Source organism: Manis pentadactyla, chromosome 7 (assembly GCF_030020395.1).
Source record: "Manis pentadactyla isolate mManPen7 chromosome 7, mManPen7.hap1, whole genome shotgun sequence".
NCBI lineage: Eukaryota > Metazoa > Chordata > Mammalia > Pholidota > Manidae > Manis > Manis pentadactyla.
Genome location: NC_080025.1, coordinates 68,786,905 through 68,803,441, shown reverse-complemented (window position 1 = coordinate 68,803,441; position 16,537 = coordinate 68,786,905). Strand labels below are relative to the sequence as shown.

General features: G+C 39.1%; 1 protein-coding gene across 1 annotated transcript in view; it reads left to right on the top strand.

The window, feature by feature from the left end:
* The first annotated feature begins 922 nt into the window (after window positions 1-922).
* The window catches only part of SEMA3D (semaphorin 3D), a 186,486-nt gene continuing 170,871 nt past the window's right edge, over window positions 923-16,537 (top strand). Inside the window, exon 1 of the mRNA XM_036931702.2 lies at window positions 923-1,346. The gene's annotated coding sequence lies outside the window, so the exon portion shown is untranslated. The remainder of the gene's footprint in view (window positions 1,347-16,537) is intronic.

Below are 16,537 nucleotides of genomic sequence, written 5' to 3'. Positions count from 1 at the left end.
CACCACCCGCAAACCAAAATAGCCTGTCATTTGGAGGGAGCTCCAAGACTTGTGCTCCTAAATGAAGCTGACAAATACAGGACCCTGTGGCTGGTTGGTTTTTATTTTTACCTGTGCCTCTATCCTAAGTCAGCTCTATGTCTGGGCCTAGTAAAGTGCAAAGTGTGACTACACTCCTAGAATTCCAATCGCAGGATTTACCACGAAGCTAATAAGGCCCAAGCTTCAGCACTCATCACTTGCACAGGCCCTTTCCATATCCCTGAGGGCAGCATGACAATGAATTCACATGGTCATATGTTTTTGTAAAATCTGTAGAATAAGCTATTTCTACATTATTGTTTTTAAAAAGGATCTTACCTCAAATTGTGTAAGTTCCAGTCTCCACAAAATGCGGATCCACCCTTGGTCCCCACATACTTCCAAGTTGCCAATGGCATGACCATGCATACAAAGGAAACGTCCTAAAACAGGAACAGGTGACATCTGTTGGCCTGGTATGAAAGAAAGAGGAAAGACGACTTGCATTTTAATTTTTTGTTTTTTGTTTTTGCCCTCTGCATCGTCCTTTGTCGGTGCTAGCTCCTTAATGGTGGGCTTCTCTCTGTTCATCCCATACCTGCTTTTTCAAGGCCAGTATGAGTGGACTGGGGTATTATATACTGGAACACATGTACTGTTTTTGAGGCTTAGACTTTTGGGGAGAATGTCCTGTTTCTTCCCAGGCGGTCCTTACAGACTTTATGGTATAGAATAGAGTTCCTAAAGTCACCCCGGCGCGGTGCCCTCTCCGGAAAAACCTCCCTCGGCACGGCCGGAGCTGCATTTACTCCACGCTGCTGACAGCCCGCGGGCGCGCAGGGATGAACTTCTGCACGCCGCGGAGGCCCGGCGTGCGCAGAGGAAAGGGGGGCCGGGGGCTGGGGGAGGAGATCGGAAGGGGAGAGGTAATCCCCGGCGTTTGGAGCATCCCCTTTTTAGAAAGACTGAGTCTCTCCAGGACAGCTGCTGCGGTCACACCACAAACTTAAAAGCCTCCCTCCCGCTCGAAGCGTGCCTTTCCTCGCCACACTCGCCTCCTCAAAGCTCCAGCTGGTGCTTGGATCTACGCCTGTCCCGGCAGGGCGCTCGGGGAACAGCAGCGCCCCCTGCCTCGCGGCCTGGCCTCTGCGGCCGCAGACTCCGCGCTCCACTAGGGCCGCCCGCGGCTCCGCCAGGGCAGCGGCTCAGTGGAGCTCGCGCCGGTGCCCCGGGTGGCCGCCTCGCACGCCCACAGCCCGCATCCCCGTGCTGTCTCCCTGAAAAGACTCCAGGCTAAGAGAGAGGGAGAGACGAGTTCGTGCCAGGTAAGGCTGGTTTCGGGTCACCTGCTACTCAGTGGGACGGCGTTCAGGGGACCGCGGTGTTAAGCGGGGTGACTGGATTTGGGGGGTGGCCGTGTTTCCGAAGTGAGGATGCTCAGAGGACAGAAGACAAGGAACCGTCCTGGGACGGAGAACGCGCTCGGGAGCGGGAAGGGAGTGCGCGCCGGGGAACCGACTGGGAATCCGCGCGCTGAGGAGCGGACGGCCTGTGCGCGCGGTGCCGGGGACGGCGTGGCGGCGGGGGCGCGGTCCCGCTTCGCCCTGTCGCTGCCGGAGCTTCCTCAGCCGGAGTCCCGGGCGGCCAGCACCGTCAAAGTTTCCTCGTGAGACGCGCCCAGGAACTTCACTCTCTCCGGCCAAGGCCGGGATAGCGCGTTTGAACGTGCCCAGTGGCCTCCGCAGGCTGCAGGTTCATTCGGAGACGGGCTAGTGGGGACGGTCAGGGAGGACTTGACCGAGGGCGTCTGCGCCCTTGCTCCCTCCTTTTCAATTGGGCTGAGGCAGGGGCCCGGGAGACCGTAATGGTGGTTTTTGTTGTGGCGCTTTTGGGGAGGGATGGGCGACACCTTTTTCCCTGTGAGAGAAACGCGACGCTCAGTCGTATGGAAGCGCGCATCCTTCTAGACCCTGAGGGGAAAGTTGGAGTCAGACCCCAGCCACAAAGCCGGCTGTCTGGGAAATGCGGTCACTGCACAGCGCTCTCCGGCTGGAGCAGGGCCTCTCGCCAGGTAGGTTCAGCTCGGCTCGCTCTGGAGAAGCCGGGATTTGACTCAGGCGGGCAATTTAACCCGGCCAGCTTACCCCCCACGGTGTTCCCTGCAGCCCCGCCCGTCGCGCCGCCCGTCGGCGCGTTAATGGGCTGGCCTGGCAGCGCAAGGGCAGTGCTCGGCTCCCGCGATGCTCCTTCCCGCGGGACTTTTGTTCAGCCTCGTGGGCTGAGTTACAGGGCTTCCGTCCCAGCGCGCGGAGGGCGCTTGACAGGAGGAGGGGACGCGGCGCTCGCGGGCAGGCAGGAATCCAGCGGGCTGGACGCGAGCCGCGCGCCCAGCTGCTGGGGCCGCCGAGCTCCCAGATTCCGTGTGACTGAGATCTGAGTTAAATAGGCGAAACTTTTCGCCATTTACCCCCGAGTGAAGTCTTAAAAAAAGTCAAGTGTCCCTATGAGGACTCTTCATTTTCCTCCAGTCCCCCTGCCATCCTTCCTTAGCTTGTCGGCGCTGTTTGCACAAGCAAAATGGGGAGGCGCACCTTAAAGTCTCAAATGCAACTGTAAAGTGTTCTCCTCCTACATGTGTGTGTGTTGGGGGAGCGGGGTCCTTAAACACCTGGAGCGAAGTGGTAAGGGGCAGGTAGAGGAGACGGGATGAGACCCCGTCTAGGTCTGGGGCTGCTGTTGTGTAACCATGGCAACCGCCAGGGCGGGCGCGGTCAGTGCCTCACAGGTTCCACACGTGGAAAGAAGAACGTGAAAGTGTGGGGAACGGAGAGAGCCACACCTCACCACTTCAGTGAAGCCTTCTCTTCTCCCGCTGCTCTGAGGCCAGACAGCGAGGATGAGCAGAAAGGTCTGGTTTGGAAGTGAGCTCCCCCAGCCAAAGGGCTTTAACTCTGTCCAGCCTTGGAGTTGCTGAGGCTCGTCCCAGCAGCTAAAGCTGGCCCGAGGAGCCACGGCGGACAGGCTACAAAGTGATGATCCAGGTCTGGGAGATGGGAAAAAAAACCCTGGCCCTTCGAAGAGAAAGGCCAGGAAATACCGGAAGGTGATGTGGAAAGAGATAAGAATAGGGTCAAGAGGTAGCTGAGAGACAATGAAACGGGTACTGATCGGGACTCCCAACATTTCAAATGGAATTTGCCCATTTGGAATGGAAAATTGGTGAAAGGAATGGACGTTGAGCAAACACCACATCCCAGGTGCTCTGTATATTCAAAATTAATATTCCTAACAATACTACATGAAGTGTCATTATTCTCTTATTTTTTAGGTGAAAAAAACACAGGCAGAGAGTTAGAAATGAGTGGTGTCCAATTTTGGCTTTTGCAATCTTAACAAAGACTTGTAATTCTTAAAATAGTATTGATGGGTAGGGCAGTAGATAAAGCAGCATTTCTCATTTTAGAGTTGTGAGGATAATGAGATGTGAAGTTGTTAACTTATGTGTCCAAACGTAAGCTAGTAAAGGGGAAGAGCTGAGACTGGAACTGTTCCACCTGATTGTGGGTCACCTTTCAGGGATTTCAAACAGCTTTCCATGACCTCATTTAAAGCGAAGACCTTTCGAAGATGAGTTTGATGCTGTATCTGTATATATTATAATTTACAGGGGAAGAACACCCAAGAATTCAAATAAGATCTATGGTTGAGGGTGGGCATGGGCCACATCAAATCTGTAGGCTGAGAATCGTATGTACATGCTATTAATAATCTATGTCTATATAAGTCTTATTGTATCTTATAGGGATTATTAGTGACTTTAAATTATGTTTGTAAAGGAAATATGGAAACAGAGGAAACATATTTTGTCAAATAGTAACCCCATGGCTATGCTAAGAAAATTTCCAGAGATTAATGAAGTTTTCTTTAGTTTATTTTTTGCCTTCATGACTGAATACCTAAAAACTTAATTCATATTTTGGCACCACTGGTTCACCTTTGTGAGTTTGTTGCCCATTCATCTTGGTGAGTAATGATTTGACTCCTTTACCTTCCTGCTGACTCTCTGAGAGGGGAGGTCAAGGAAAAATATCTGGCAATGCAAAATGTTTTAGAATTATCAGGAAACTATTATAATCAACAGGAACAGAATCTTAGAGTAAAAGGTAGAGAAAAAAAATCATGTGGCTTTTTTTATTTTCCCTGATGGCAGAATTGTCTTTATAGGTACATCTTAGCTAATGAATTTTCTTTATACTTTTGCATGGGAAAATCCACAAAAATAAACTGAATTTTTAAATCTCTGTGTGTATGTGGGGGAGTGGGGCTTGTAAGGGTGGGAGTGGGAGTTATTTTTGTTGACAGGGAAGGTCAGGAATGCAAAGGCAGAGAAGGCATGTGCACTATTTCCAAAGACAGGCTAGCAGATCAACTCTAGGTTTAAACTTGAGTCAACAAGCTGAATTTCTCTAACATCTTTTATTTTCCAAAACTAGGAAATATATGGTTTGGAGTTAGAGTTAAATTAAAAGAGGAAGTTTCATGGTGCCCAGTTCTTATTTTTCACACTATGTTCTCACTACATTACATTACATAGGCATTTGTTAACTATCAAAATGTTTATCACAGATTGGAAAATGTCTCTGAGGATGTTCTGGAATCGGTAGATATCTCTGCAGTCCAGTATTTGTTTACTGCTTATACAGAGTTACTGGATTAAGTCATCCCAATTTTTATTAAGTATTTGGAATATCATATTCTCAAGGGGAAAACTTTACAATTTGTGCCAGTTTAATGAATATTAGTATGTCTTCAGATTGTTGTTATAGCTTCATTATTTGGGGAAAAAACAAATGTGACTCTGAATTTCTCTGTCTGGGAAATATAATGCTCTGATGACATATATTCCTTGAAAACATTCTTGTCAATTAATAAATGATATATTTAATAAATAAGAGTAACCATTGCTCTATTTTGAAAAGTCATTATTTTTTCTGTAAATACCTGGAGCTATATAGATTACCTGAGTAAATTAGTATGTCAACACCCAATAACATATCCCTTGAAAGGAAAAAGAAATATCCTCATTTGTGAAATAGTAGTAATAACAATAATAATACTGATTGACCATAGGTAAAACTTGTTAATCACATTCCTTCCAACCTCAAAACTTGTTTAAAGTATTACCTACAAAATCTTGGTAAAAATCCCTTTGTATTCTTATATCTTCCATCAAGCCTTTCAAGTTAATATTCTAAGTTTTCAATAATTTGTTTTCTTCTTTACTTTGTTGCTGCTTATGATCCCTGGCTAGTTCATAAGAACCTTGAAGGAAAGATTCTGTCTTCCGTAACATTTTGTACCTTTCTGTAAGTTCAATGATAAATATATTTTAGATATGTAACATATTGAAGTCTAATTAATTATCTAAACAGTTAATAGAAAAATTTTAAATGTCTATAAAAGATCAGATTAAAGACCTTTGGTTTTATACTTTACTTTCTTGGAGATTTTAGGAAGGATAGTTTTCTCTTAGAGCTGTTTTACCCTTTCATAGAAAAAAAAGAGGTGAGATTTTGAGTGTTGTAATGTTTAACATACAGAGGTGGTGTAATGATTGGGAAAAAGGGTGTATGAGAATATTTAGTAAAAGTTGCATGTTACAAAAATTATTTTTAGATTTCTTGTATTTTTTTAGAAGGATCCCATTAACAAATGAGAAGCTACATCATCTATGTCCACCTTAGTTCACCTTAACATTATAAGTACTTAAATAAAAACTAGAATGAAGGATATGGCTAAAGCAAAATTCAGTATGCAAAAGAAATACACTGATAAGCAACTGTAACACCTTTGAAATTATTTTGAAATTTAAGTAATAAGCATGAGAAATACTTAAATTATTAGATATTTATAAATATAAATTATTAAAAACAAAGTGTCAAAAAGCTTGAATAAATAATAAAGTATACTGTTCATACTTAGATTTTAAATGATTTTGATTGCTTTTAGTCTCTTCATTAATGTTTGATCATTTTATCTCTATGTAAATAATAATGTTTCATAATTTCTAATAATAGTGAACCAGGATATCTTTAACCAGCTTGCTAATCTTTCACCAGTGAATTTAGACAGTTCACTCATTCTTTTGCAAAGTTCAGTAAGCTATAAATATTACCCTCCCATAGAAATGTATAAAAGAAACCAAGAATTAAGTGACTGAGGGTTCATAGAAGAGTCCGCTTCTGTCTCAATCTGAATCTCACATCCTTTTAAATATGTGGTATCTTCTGCTTCAGAAATCAGGAACGATTTACTTTAGGCCCCTAGTTTCTTCCATAGGGCATTTAACATAATAACTTCAACATTTTGTGTTTTTAAAACTAGTGGTTATTAGTATGTTCTGTTAGTGAGTTTAGTAGCAAATTACAGAAAAATGGAAACATTTGCTATGTTTTTCTAATTAAATGAAATTAAGCATCATTAAATGAGACTGTTACTACTAATAACTAAGTCAATAAAATAGGCAAAAAATGTCTAAATTATTGACCATCTTAAAAGAAATATAGTACTATTGTTTTCATGGAAAATAAATAAAATGGTGTAGATTTAAAAAGGTAATGTTAACCTACCATCAGATAAATGTTCAATTTATTTTTTCCTGTATTAACTATGCATTTTACTAGGTCTCCTCATTAGTTAAGCTTTTGCATAACTTAAAACAGCTTTGAAGGATTATGGTGTCATATTTGGTCATAATAATGAACCTACATAATTGATATCTAATAACTGAATTAAATATATATCATTTCAAGCATATTATATTAACAGAGGTTAATTAGACTAATAAAACTGTTTAGTAGAGATATTGTGTGGAGTTGACTTGATGAAGAGATTAACCATAAATTTATTATCAACATGTATGAACTACTTTAAAACAATGTCCAGAAAAAACAAAAATGTGCTCTTAAATTGCTTAAATAGTCTCATAGAAAAACCTTTTTGCCCATACTATATTGACTGCTGGACCCATGCCTGATGATATCATAATCTCAAGTTAGGCCAAAATAATCTGGTCTTCTTTGATAGGATGTATAAAATCATGCTAAGCTTTTACACACACCCCCTTTTTTTATACGTTTCATGAGACTAGTCCATACATATGAAATTTAGGCATTCTTGGATTTTGGTATTTGTTACTGTTGTTACTTTCATATAAATGTTCGCTCTCCATTGCTCTCCATATCTGAAATGATTATTCTGTGAAAGAAAGAAGTGTTTTCTAAGATAAAAATGAATACTCTTATTTGGAAGAACAGTTTCAATTTTGAATTATAATACTTCATTTCAAAGTTAGATATTTGGAACTCTCAGAATTCTCAGTTAACTTGTAAAACTAAAAACTGGGTCGGTAGAAGTTGATACTAATTTGAGTTTTCTTGTTGAAATGGCGTATGTGTTTTTTGTAGACTTTTCTTTTTATAGTAGTGATTTTCATTACAGATATAGTTCATGACCATTGCTGAAAAACTAGAAAATATACAGAAGCATAAAATGGACCAGTGTTAGTAAAAATTTACACACAGATCTACTGCACACAAAGGTATGTTAATTCTTAGCTTAAACATGACATTTATTAAAAAAAATTTTTTTTATGTAACACCTAGTGCCTGGATCTTATTTTCTAATGCCATTTTCCAATTAAAGGAAACAGAGATCCTTTGGAGAAATGCTGATTCTAGGACTGGGGCAGCAAATACGCAGCTTGGGCCTGGAACATCTCATAGTGCTAGAAATAAAAGAGCTCAAAATGTGCACATATACACATGTATATACACTACATCATACACACAATGATAGGGGTATGTCAAAGAGATACAGGAACCAATTAAGAGAGCTCCCTATAGTCAAAGCTGGGACAATTTGAGCAAAAAAATTAAGTAGTGCTGATTATAATCCGAAGTATGAAATAATATCCAAGAGATCATGCTCATATGAAGGTATGATCAAATACATTAATGAAAGAGGAGAAGAGACAAATCTCCTATGCAGTAGAATTTCAAATAATTTATGTAGATGCTTTGCTGTCAAGGAAAGGGAACCTAACCCCCTACTTCTCAAGCATGAGCTGAGCATGGTTCCTTCTTCCAAAGAGTATGGTATGGAAAGTGGGGGAAGATTATTTTACTGTGGATGAGCCTGACGAACACTGTATCAGACAGGTGATCAAGGTCACATCAACAGTAATAAAGCCTGTTGATAGTTTGTTTATGCCCTTGGTATCATGGAATGAAATGACACTTCACCTCTGCCATCCTTTTCCCAAAACTCATAACCCCAGTTTAACTATGACAAAAACATCAAATTCCAGTAGAGGTGCAATCTACAGTATACCTGACCAGTACTCCTCAAACCTGTCAAGATCATCAACATCCAGAAAAACTCTGAAAAATTGTCACCGACAAGAGGAATCCAAGGACATGGACTAAATGTGATGTAATATCTCCAATCAGATCCAAGAAAGGAAAAAGAACAATTGATCAAAAATAAGGAAATCAGAATAAATTATGGATGTTAGTTAATAATAAGGTATTAATATTGGTTCATTAGTTATAACAAGTTCCCATAATAATGTAAGATGTAAAAATAATAGGGGAAACTGTGAGGGTTACAGGATACTCTCTGTACTATTCATGCAATGTTTTTCTAAATCTAAAACTGTCCCCAAAAATCAAGCCTATGCTTAAAAATTATATTTGAAAGTGAATAAAATAACCATGGTGAGAAATTATATAAAAGGTGGACCATTCTCTGCCCAGCAAGGGTAATGTCATTTCAATTAAATGCTTATTTTTCTTTATTACCCTAGCTCAAGGTACTACTATTCTGCCTTTTTTTTCCGTTGATGCTAAATGTAACAGGTCTCATAATAAACACATATTTTGAATCAGCCGTTCCTCTTATAATTATTTATTTCTTGCAATAAAATGTATTTGGGTTACTAAAAATTTCCAGATCACAATTATTATAGGTTCCATGCAAAGAAAGCTATGTATTATTAGTCATGTCCCATAAATCAATCTTAAGTATTAAAAGAGAAGGCAATTTTTTTTCTACTCCTGTATTTGCTATTTCACTGATACTGACAAGATCCATCATCTGTACCAGATGTCTTCAGTTCTAGATGATGATTATGCTTCCAAAATTCTTGCCAAAACAGCTCTATGACTATTTATTCTTTTTTTCCTCTCTGCATCTCAAGGACATCTACTACATTAAGTACACTAAAGATTATTCCCTATCAAATATTATATATGTAATACTTGTATCATTACCATTTTGAAAATTAAAAACATACCTGGGAGGCCTTTATGTCCCAAAAAGCACCAAGAAGCAAGACTGTGTGTGTTCCAGCAATGTAGAGTGGGCAGGGAACATGGGCTGCCATTTCCCTTTCCACCTTTATGTATGTGCACGTTCCTGTGTTTTCAAAGCTTTCCCTCACTTTGTTTAGGCACTTTATATACATACAAGTCACACGTTATTCCTTCTTTTCACTGTATTCCAGATTGTTGCATATTTTTTAAAAGTTTGAGTTTTACTGTTTTAGTAAACTCCCTTTACAGTTGTACGAGAAGTCCTGTCATTTTATCTTATCTAAGCTTTTATACATGCTTTATTTTTTACTGTTGCCTCATATTTATAATTATTTAACTATTATCTTCCTCTGTGCTTTGGACTTAACTGCAGTTTCTGCTGAATTTGTGTTTTTTTGTGGCAGATGTTGAAAAGTGTAGCTATGCTTTTTGAAGAGTTTTTTTCTGTTTTTAGTTTGTATGACTCATAGCATAAAAAACACATTTCAAGAACTTATTCGGGAAAAGTCATGGGACCTGATCCCAGAATATGTGACTAACGGGCCTCTTTTTGGTGATACCCCACTGAATTTCCTGAAATAATGGAAGTGTCTGAAAAAGACTCAGATCTTTATGAGTAGTATGCTCTCGTCTCTCATTGGAATCTTAGATTCAGGGTTTTCATTTTTGTTACACAAAAGAATTTTTTCAGAAGAGAGACCCTGCCTATGGTACTTTAATCCAATCAAAAATGGAATGAGAAACACAATATTCTGACCAAAACCTTTCTTTTTTTTATTGAAGGATAGTTAGTATACAATCTTATATTGGTTTCCAGTATACAACACAGTGGTTTAACAGTTACCCACATTATTAAATCCTCACCCCAGCTGGTGCAGTTACTATCTGTTACCAAAACCTTTAAAGTGCATACCTTGTTTGCATAAGAGAGGTGCAATTCACATTTTTGCATAGACTATTGTGTTGTCTCCTTTTTACTTCCTATTAATATATTTTCAAGTAATTCATGGCTTGTGTGTGAATACATAATTATAACGAAAGTATTATTTTTTTTTAATGTCTTTGTAGATGAAGTAATCATCTCAAATCTTGTGTTTTTTGAGGTTTGACTTTCCATATCCGAGGACAAATTTTTTAAAAACTACTGCAATTGTGTACCTACTAATTTTACCTTTGACATATATTCTGATGCAAAATTCACTCTTTTGGCCATGTTAGCTTCAGTCTTACAGCTTCATATATTTCCTTACCTCAATCGAATTTGTGTGTTTTAAGTTGCCCATCAAGCACGATGGTAGAAGATCAAAGTAGCCAGACTATTTTGTTTGCACAAGTAATTGCTAGATGAAATAGTGTAAGATGAGTTCATATTTTAAAATGGGAAGTTAATCCAAATCAATAAATCATTATCAACTTTTGAAGTTAATACTTTTATCACCTGTAAAGTAACTGTTCTAAAGCATTTATACTGGATATACAGATGAGACAATAACATTTTCTTTCTTTGGCTTGATTCACATTTCACAGAGCTGTGGGGATTGTTGTCTTAGACTGCACTGTGATGAGGTTTGGCAGAGAGGGCTCATTGTTCAGGTTTTTAAAAGGGCAAGTTTTTGGCAGGAATAACTTTCATAGAAAAGGAATGCTGTGCTTACACATGTGCACTCAATAAACCCTTCAGAGAGCTTGGGCTAAGATATTACGGATTTCTCATTCCACCCTACCCCCTGTCTCTGGGTGTTGATTGTTTAGAACCCTTTTGTTGTGTCACTATCACATAGACCTTTTCAATTTCCAGGAAATGGTTCTTTCAGTTCATATTCGAAAACTTTAATATAGAGTACAGTGAGTAGTTATTTCATACCTTGGGTACTTCTACTTGAGAATTTTACAAAATAACAATTACATTCAGATCTGCTTTCCACTAATATTTATCAGTCACACAACTATTGTCTCCATGATAGTCAACAATCATCTAATATTTCTAATTCTGATAATCAGAAGCAAAGATTTGGAGTTTCCCTTTTTTCTTTATTGTGTAAAAGCAGTGTTGAACAGTGTACTTTAAATTAAGAGGAGCAAAAACAAAGGTCTTATAAATTCCCCAAGTCAGTAAACAATGAACCACATGGGCCTACAGTCTATACTCTTCCCTCACTGGGCTTTGGTTGTGCCAACTGTCTTTTCACTTGGAATAATTTTGTCCTTTACTTCCATCACCTCTCCTGGCCCCCTTACCATCCTCACATATGTCCACTACATCTTACCTAAAAAAGATTCTATCCACCTGAACCTAAGATCTTTTCTAGTCCTCAATCGCTATTACTCTCTCTTTCTTCTAGTATCACAAGACTAAGTTTCTTAAGAATAAAGACCACTGGTTGTTACCTCAACATTTTCCCCAATCTTACTATAGCCTATCACCAAATCTTGTACATAATCAGTACACAGTCTCTAATATTTGAATGGAAATTGATCCATTTAGGATCGATTACCTGTTTTTTCCTCTTGTGACTACATTAGATGTGAAATTCATCTATGTGTGATGTGACTACGTTAGATGTGAAAGCATATTTCACACATGTATTCCTTCACAAAGGTTATTTCCCACACATATTACTCTTGATGCCTTCCTCTCTCTAATTCCCTTTTCATCTTTTAATTCAAGAAGCATTTATTAAGTGCCTGTTATGTGCTGAGCACCATAAGAGTAACTGATGAAATAAAGATGAGAAAACAGCGGCCATCCTGAAGTAGACAATTGTAAAAGAATGCATTATCATCATAGGTCAAATCAATCTCTAAGTGATAGTAAATCCAATAAAGAGAAGGTCTTATTCATAGTCTTAGTCTTTTCTCTACAGCTTTTTATTTGATTATGTCATCTTCTTCCCTAACTTCTGCTTTTATCTGTGTGGAGAGTAAACCCAATAAACAGAATGATATTATGAGAATGTGGAGATGATGTCCAGAGTATTATCTCTAACCCTTACTTCTCTCTTGGGTCCCAGTTATTTCACCACAGTACCTGTGACTTATTCTTTGTTGCTCAATACTCTACTCACAAAGGAGGTGAGTATAATGAGTCATAAGAAATATATATTTGGTTATTCAGATCACCAAATATACAATTCCCAGGTATATTCAGGCCTCACCCACAGTTCCTGAAAACACTTAAGAGCCTTAAGGGTAAAATGGTGTCTTGTCATGTTAATGAGAGACTTTTGTACTGCACCCAAGAGCCCAGCTGGAGGTTGAATCAGCCAATAGCCAATGATTTTGTTAATTATGACTATATGCAATGAAGCCCTACAAAAATCCATGAGAGAAGCACATGACTCTCTTGGATGCTAATTCTCTGTAGGAGAGATCTTCCACGCTTGGGGAACCAGAACGCTTCCATGTGCCACCGAGCTAGGCCCCCACCTCCACAGGATCGAAGCTCCTTTATTTGGGACCTTGTCCATGTATCTCCTCATTTTATTGTTAATTTGTATCCTTTATTAAATTGGTAAAGCTAAATGTTTCCCTGAGTTCTGTGAGCTGCTCTAGCAAATTATTGGAACCTAAAGGGGAGGTTGTAGGAACCTCTAATAGTAGCTCATTGGTCAGAAGCCCTGGGAACTGCCTGGGGCTTGTAACTGGTGTCTGGAGTGAGGGGTGAAGGGCAGTCTTGTAGGAAGGAGCCCTTAACCTGGAGAATCTGGGGCAGTCCCTGGGTGGATAGCCTTGGAATTGAGTTGAGTTCCCAGACACCCTGCTGATGTTCAAGAACTGCTTGGTATTATTGAAGATCCTCTCCCATACATAAACTCATTGGAATCAGATCTGAGAATGTGAATCGAATTATACCGTTGTGTATACTATTATTGTTGTGTAGGAAAAAAACACAGGAGGTCACTCTAGTAACTGAAAGGTTCAAAGTCTTTGATTATTGTAACTTTAAACTGGGATTTGAAAGTCTAGGAGGGGATGTGGTGCAATGCTTAAGTGACTATGCCCTACAAAAGCAGACAGCCTGGGTTCAGATCCCAGTTCAGATCCTTAGCTGTGTGATTCAAGCAAGTTACTTGACCTTTCTCCATCTTTTCCCCATCTTTTAACTGGGGGTTTGTGAAAGCACTAACCTTTCAGGGTTATTGGGAGGGATAAATGCATCAATACAGGAAAGTCAAAAGCTGTATGGCATGTTATACAGTATTTGTGTGAGTGTTGTTTTCTTTTCTTAACACATTATGCATATTACACATAGGTTGAATTCTTCTATCACCTACACATTGTTCTATTGCTTTCCTGTTTCACCTGTGGGGTTCTGCTCACCTCATTCAAAGAACAGTACTTTGGTGACCTTCAGTTATATTCCTGGATAAGAGAATATCATTTTAGTATTGACTTACCACCCTCTTTTTCTGCACAGAAGTGGGTTTAAAGAGACATAATTTGGGACTACATTGCAACCGACCATGATATAGGCATGTGAGGAAAAATTTAGGGCAAAAGAACCCTTCAGTTCTAGTCATCACAGAAGAAGCTGCCAGTTACAGAGTCTAAACAGCAAGTTATAAAATCTTTAGGTGCCCCATCTAAATTTCTAGGCTTCTTTCTTAACAGTTGACCATTCTCTGTGGTGATCTACTCCTGGATTTGTTAACATTGCATATTGGCTTGCTGAAGTGCTTTATCACCAAATAAGTAGTACAGATTTGTTCAATATCTTTCTTACCTGCCCTCCTGTTTATTTTACCCAATGCATAGATACTTTAGCCCACCATCATAGGCCTGCTGTCATTCGGATCAGCTTGCCCACAGCTTGCTTTCATCACTTGATCACTTATCTTGTCTCTGTATCTCTCCTAACCAGGGAGCCAGGGAACCTCTTGGAACCTCTCATTAAATGCTTTCACTATTCTGCAGTTTCGGAGTATTTTTTAGTCTCCTTTATAAGGAGAAAAGGAAAAAAGTGACCTGATTTTCTGTCTACCACTTGAGGGTATGGATATTTGACTCAGCAATACCTTCTCACATTTCAGTCCCGTGCACAGGGACTTGAGCTGTTGAACTACCAAGAGAGCCCTAGATTCTTATTTCCTAAATTTTGGGCTTCAGGTGACTTTGCAGGAATCTGCAATGAGGTATATATGGAATCTTTGGCTAAGGGAAACTAAACCCACATCTTTCAAGGAGGAAGTTTAGGAAGAGCCCAGAGATAAATGAGTAGTTTCTCCATATCTATATGTAAGCAGTGTGAAACACAAAGAGCATCTTTGTCTCATGCTGCTTCATCTGCTTGGTAGTCCTCTGGAATATAACTAATAGAAGCTTCAAGTATGTTAATCAATGATACTTTCCAGAAATTGAACTTGAAGGTCACTTCAGCCTCTGAGCAAGTGGAAGTGAAACTGAACAATAATGTTCTGGTTATTTTATGGGAAAATTCTTCTCTAATGCCTTTTTTGGTATTGTTTCAATTAGTCTGTTCCCATAACGGTCACTTCTGCATACAATTCTTAATCAATATACCTTATGTTAATAACAAAAACTATTTACTACATATCTTATATTAATAATATATCTTATATTAATAACAATTTATAAAAACCCTATTTCTGTTTCACAGGAAGTGAAATGTTTTTGACAAAGGATATACAAGATTCACTTGAAATAATTTCTAAATATTTACTAATCATAAAATTGATCACTCTACAATGTCTATCCTAGAATTATTATTTTTCTATAGTTGCAAATATACAGGTGTAAGGTATAAAATGTTTCATTTACCTTTTTATATGCAGAGAGAAAAGAGGCATATGTGTGTGTATACATATATAGGTATACTATATATATCTATATATAGGTTTATATATTGTTGTGCCCGAAGTTGCGAATCCCAGGAGACCACCAGGGAGCCAACACAGATGCAAAAGCAAAGAGCTTTTATTCTAGCCAACTCGAGCTCAATCTCACACCCACGCCAACACAGTGGCCAGGTGCCAAAGAGAGAGCGAGTTTCAGGAAACAAAGGTTTTATGGGTTTCTAGGGCGGTTTGTGGGGTGAGGGTCGTGGCTCTGGCTGATTGGCTGAGCTTGGGGATAGTTAGTGGGGTTATAGGTCGTGGCTCTGGTCAATTGGCAGGGTCTAGGGGAGGTGGGTATACTTCTTGCTAACTGGAGGGGAGAGAGAGACCAAGCTCCGATTGGCTGAAAATAGGATCCGGGTCCCAGTTGGCTCAAATAGGATCCAGGTCCTGATTGGCTCAAATAGGATCCTGGTCCTGATTGGCTGAGGTAGTATCCAGGAACTTGCCCTTTCATATATATGTATTATATATGAAGTTTAAATTCTTATTATGATCTCATGTGCTTTCCTCCATTCTGAGGCTGTGATTTCGTTCACACAAATGTTTATGTTATATTGTGGTGCAAAGGGAGTGCACTTTAGATTCACTATTATTAGGGGAAATTTTGTAAGTTACTAACTATCAATTTTAGTATACTTACATATTGGAGTGGGGTAAATGCCAGATTTGCATACAAAACACATGAGTATTAAATGAGAAAATGTAAATAAACAATCTCTTCCAGTGCCTGACAGCATTGTTATTTAATAAATCAACACTAATAGTTTAATTTCTTATTACCAATATACATTAAGCATATTCTACTGGTTGCAAAGGCCTTGAAGTGCCAGGATACAGACTTTGGATTTTATTCTGTAGGCAATTGGGAACCACTAAAAGTTTTTGAGACATGAAATAACCCAAGAATTAGTGTTTGAGAAAGATGAACCTAGGAATAGTTTTCAAGGAAAGCAATTAAAAGACTCTTCATGGATGTAATAAGGGCTGACTAACACAGTGGTGATGTGAATAGAAAATTAAGGGTACCAGAGAAATAAAAGAATATCAGACTTTCATTGTTTGTTATTTGTATGTTTTATGATTTTATCCTATTATGTATTCAAAGTATTATTATCATAGTGGGAACTTTGCATGTAACCTATAGAACTGCTTATATTTCTCACAGAACATATGTGTTAACCTTCAGAGTTTCTCTTTGATGTTTATTTTTTTTAAATGAATGTATATTGTTTCCAGAATTCACAATGAAACAAGTAGTATCTTCCTGTGTATAAGGTCTGAGGT